Source organism: Octodon degus, unplaced genomic scaffold, assembly GCF_000260255.1.
Source record: "Octodon degus isolate 3935 unplaced genomic scaffold, OctDeg1.0 scaffold00048, whole genome shotgun sequence".
Taxonomy (NCBI): Eukaryota; Metazoa; Chordata; class Mammalia; order Rodentia; family Octodontidae; genus Octodon; species Octodon degus.
Genome location: NW_004524624.1, coordinates 14,312,474 through 14,317,817, shown reverse-complemented (window position 1 = coordinate 14,317,817; position 5,344 = coordinate 14,312,474). Strand labels below are relative to the sequence as shown.

The 5,344-nt window shown below is 38.9% G+C and overlaps 1 pseudogene; it reads left to right on the top strand.

Annotated features, from left to right (window-relative positions):
- Positions 1 to 553: 553 nt before the first annotated feature.
- LOC101583108 lies at positions 554 to 2,188 on the top strand (annotated as a pseudogene).
- The last annotated feature ends 3,156 nt before the right edge of the window (positions 2,189 to 5,344 follow it).

Here is a 5,344-nt window from a genome sequence, read left to right as displayed (position 1 = left end):
GGCCCGAGGGGCTTGGAGAGGGTCCGGCCCACGCTGCGCCTGGGCTTATTACAACTTCTAAGTGTTAGTATTAGTTTTATTTTCTAGTAAACTTCAGTTATATTTGTCTGTTAACTTGACAAATTTTCCACAGAACACACTGTGGAATATTACCCATGTATTACCATCTTATAGCATGGTACCCTGCAGCATTCACATTGCTTAGAAATGTAGTAATATCTGATCATGCTTCCATTTGACAGTGACTTTAAATTCTGTCAACTAGCACCAAATAAAACTTTCAGCAGTTTTAGGTATTCTAGAGCTCAATGAGATTATATTTATTTTATTCTAAGAAAAGTGCTTCTCCTTTGACATTTTAGGTATATTCATATTGGAAGTCAAGAGAAAACATTCCTTTTTGAGATCTACCCAAACATCCATGCTTCTGAGACTGACAGCAAAGCTAAAATCAAAGGCTCTCTGATGCAGCTCATCTACCTGCTTCTGGCTCAGACACGAAGTACTGGTTGCCACGGGTCTGAGAGAAATTCATCGTGAACCTCTGGCAAGGATGGAGGGCCCTTTGTCCATGTTCAGGGACCACAGCACCAGGGAGGTGATCCTCTCCCAGAACATTATATCTATAGCTTCTATTACAAATGGCATAAAAAGCTCACTTGGTCTAGTTGGCGTGGATAAAATTTTGGTAGATGATACTGGTGATGTAACCATTACTAATGAGGGTGCCGCCATCCTGAAGCTACTGGAGGTTGAACATCCTGCAGCCAAAGTTCTGTGTGAGCTGGTGGATCTGCAAGGCAAAGAAATTGGAGATGGAGCAATCTAAGGGGTTATCATTGCAGCAGACCTTCTAAAAAATGCAGATGAACTTGTCAAACAGAAAATTAATTGCACATCAGTTATTAGTGGCTATTGACTTACTTGCAAGGAAGTAATTATTAACACAGATGAACTTGGAAGAGATTGCCTGATTAATGCTGCTAAGACATCCATGTCTTCCAAAATAATTGGAGTAAATGGTGATTTCCTTTCCAATATGGTAGCAGATGCTGTACTTGCTCTTAAGTACACTGATGCAAGAGGCCAGCCTTACTACCCAGTCAACTGTGCTAATATTTTGAAAGCCCACAGGAAAAGTCAGACAGAAAGCATGCTGATCAGTGGCTATGCATTCCACTGTGTGGCAGGATCTCAGGGCATTCCCAAGAGAATAGTTAGTGCAAAAATTGCTTGCCTTAACTGAAGCCTGCGGAAAACAAAAATGCTGCTTGGTGTTCAGGTGGTTACAGACCCAGAGAAACTGGACAAGATTAGACAGAAAGAATCAGATATCACAAAGGAGCGAATTCAGAAGATTCTGGCAACTGTTGCCAATGTGATTCTAAACACTGTTGGGATTGATGACATGTGTCTGAAGTATTTCATGAAGGCGGGTGCTATGACAGTTAGAAGAGTCTTAGAAAGGGGACTTGAAATGCATTGCTAAAGCTTCTGGAGCAACAGTTCTATCAACATTGGCCAATTTGGAAGGTGAAGAAACTTTTGAAGCTACAATGTTGGGAAAAGCAGAAGAAGTGGTGCAGGAGAGAATCTGTGATGATGAACTGATCTTGAACAAAAACACGAAGGCATGGACATCCTCATCAATTATCTTTCATTGGGCCAATGATTTCATGTGTGATGGAGATGGAGTGCTCTTTACATGATGCACTGTATGGTGAAGAGAGTTTTGGACTCAAAATCTATGGTTCCTGATGGGGGTGTGGTGGAGTTGCCCTCTCCATCTACCTTGCAAACTATGCCACCATCATGGGGTCTCAGGAACAGCTTACTATCACAGAGTTTGTGAGATCTCTTGTCATTCCCAACCACTGGTGGTGCATGCTACCCAAGACTCCACGGATTGGGTGACAAAGTTAAGGGCTTTTCATAAGGCCCAAGTTAACCTGGAGTATAAAAATCTAAAATGGATTGGCCTGGATTTGATCAATGGTAAACCAAGAGCCAACAAACAAGCAGGGGTGTTTGAACCAACCATAGTTAAAGTGAAGAGCTTGAAATTGCAATAGAAGCTGCAATTACCATTCTCCAAATTGATGATCTGATTAAGTTACACCCGGAAAGGAAAGAAGATAAACGTGGAGGTTATGATGATGCAGTTCATTCTGGACCCCTGAAACACTGATGAGATTTCCCTCTAATTTTATTTGTAATGGTGTTAGATGTAATGCCTTGTGGCTTGCATATCACACGTTACAGTACAGCAAGTGGCCAGTTGTGTTCGTGTGAAAAAAAAAAACTAAACTCAACTAAAATGATGACGACCACCTTTGACTCTGACCATTTGCACTGATGAAGTATTCATATTCTTTTAAAAAACAGCAAGAAATACTGCAAACTTTTAACTACATCTAATTTTATTATTATTACTATTACTATTACTACTACTACTACTACTACTACTACTACTACTACTATAGTATTGGTATGGCTTATATCTAGATGTACCAGTTAAACCTCATGCTCTTATGCATGGGTCTGTGGGTGGTGACTGAATCCAGGGTGCATGAAATGGGATTAATCCACTGACTGAATTAGTGTAGTTTTCAGTGTGGATGATGGATTTACTGAAGATGGACGACTCACCCTGAGTGTGGGTGACACAATGCAACAGGCTTGTCATCAGATGAAATATACAAGAGAAGTGAAGGAAGGCTTGCTGTTTATCCGTGCCATGTCAATCTCCATGCTGCCCTTCCTGCCTTGGAGTCAACTGACAGTGGACTGAATCTCTACAAACTGTGAACCATAATAAAACTTTCCAGTTTTAATTTATACATGTCAGGTAATTTTTTCAAGACTGAGAAAGTAAAATAAGACAAGTATTGATAAAGTATTACTTTAAAAAGGACTTTATTCAGAATTTGAAGGTTTGTTAAATACTGTTTGAGGCCTAACATATTACTCCTCCAGTCTTCCATTATTTGAATCAAACTTGACAGCTTTAAGCAATATAAATCTACATTAAATTATGGGCTTACTATTTGTTATCATCAATTTATGAAGTCATTTCTCTTCTCACATTTTAAAGTGTCAATCTTTTATTTTTCTGTATGGTTTCCAGAAAGATGTAGGTAGATATAATTTTTATACTAAAGTGTATTGATTCATTTTTTCTAGTTTATAGCCAGGGATCTAGGGATTTACCAACACATTTGTTATCATACTTTGTTTTACTAAAGAGAATGATGTTTCAAAACATAAACAAAACACGTCCTCGCATGCCTGTTCTGATGGGGAGGGATGGCACACACCTACTTATGACTTTTCTGCTGCGCATACTCCCTCACCACTAAGAGACCTAAACAGACTTCCTCATACTTGGCAAAGCACTATTTTGGAGTTGTGTTGGAGTAGTAGAGAAAAAAAAAAAAAAAGAAAAGCTTTTTGGAGACTTATAATTAAAGTGGGTAAAAAGTGGTAAATTTAGGGCTGGCATGATAGCTCAGCAGAACAGAGAGGCTGGGTTCCATCCCTGGTTTGCCATGCCAGCTCCACCAGCCAAGGAAGCTGAGATGATGATTGAGACTGGGCGTAGTGGTGCGTGCCTGTAATCCCTGCACTTGGACATCTGAAAACAGAAGAATCACTACGAGTCCAATCTACTACGTAGTGAGATCCTGCAGACCCTGTTTAAAGATCGCTAAGTGACTTTTCAGTTGAGCTGAGCTTATTCTTTTTCAAACTGTGAAGTACACATATACCCTACATACAAATTATTTTGATGGTATTATACACTTCCTAAGATTTTTATAAATTTGTACTTCTAGTAAGGGCTTTTTCCTCCCTAGAGATAAAAAATTTTGTGTATATTTTAGAGTTTTAACTTTCTTTGAATAATTTAGCTTCACTAAAATCTTCTGAAACATACCTTTCTTCCTTATTTTCTTTATTTTATCTATATTTCCACTGAATCAATAGTTAAGCAAACTGAAAATTTTAATAGGCTTGTTCTTATCAAATTCCTTTTTTCTAAATTTTTGTAACATAAGACAGGCTGATAATTTTGGTATTTGTACTTACACATTTATTTAAAAGGATGACCCAGTGAAACCCTGTTGACTCTTTTATTTGAGATAACAAAAAGGAATTTTAGTGATATTCTTGGTATTAAAGTTGCCAATAAATAAGAATTTCCTTTAAAAGGTTGTGTTCATGAAGTTGTGTTTATAAAAATATGTTGTATTTGAGAAGATAACAAGGGCTCAAAAGATCAAGTTAAGGTTACTTATACTAGAAAGTTTCATTAATCCATCTTTCCTACAAATGTCTTAGAATTTAACATGAGACATTGTTCAACAGCATGTTGGAGGGAGAAAGAGGTAGTAAGAGATTAAGGGAACTTGAAATTGATTTCTAACTGGCAGTCAACTTATTATATCCAGCTGAATTGAACTAGCATGGTGCTGGGTGTATGAGGCCCCTCTGAGGGTTATTGCCAGCAGCATTAGAGGCAGAACAGGAGAAGCTGCCCAAAACACCTTGTAATGCTGTCTATCCTGATGAACTTTTAAGGGCATACATTTGGTCTTCATATTGAGCATTGCTTCCTGGCTCTGGAGGGGAAGATGGTGCCCTGCCAAGCTTCATAGAGAAGCTTGTTGCATTGGCTTTCCTGATGAGAACTCAGTTTTCCTCATCACTGGAGGAGCTTGGGACCTCACTGTTGCTGAGGATGGCTGTGGTACCTTTGGGGGAGCTCTGGTGCTTACTTTGAGCTTCACTTCCTGACTCCAGGTCAGATCCCTCAGCCTGCTAGCACAGATCCTTCCTTCTGCTGGCATAGACTTTCTAGCTTCTACCACTGACCTTGTGGCCTTTCCAGGAGAGATTTATGAAGTGGGCCTGCATGAGACTTTATTGTGGGCTCTAGGCTTCCATTTGCGCTTGTGGGAGGTATTGTTATGAGCTCTAGGTTTTCAGCTGGTCTCATGTAGGATATTAAGATCCAGGTTTCATGTACTTCTTGTACATGATTCTTGGGTGATTTCTTAGAAAATAATATTATAGAATGTGTCCTGTATTATATTGTTCTCCTTGCTCAAACCCCAAACTGTGACATACCCTGTGCTGAGTAAGGTTTTTAAATATGTGGTAATTGCACAGAATTATCAGGTATGTGTGTAGATTCTTCCAGCCTACTGGAATCACCCTATTCCAAAATAGTTGGAATTTCTTGCTAGCTATACATAATCTTCATATGCTCATATGCATACACCAACTGGTAATATAATTCCAAAATCAAAATATATGGAGATTTTCTAGTTAATTAGCTGGTCAA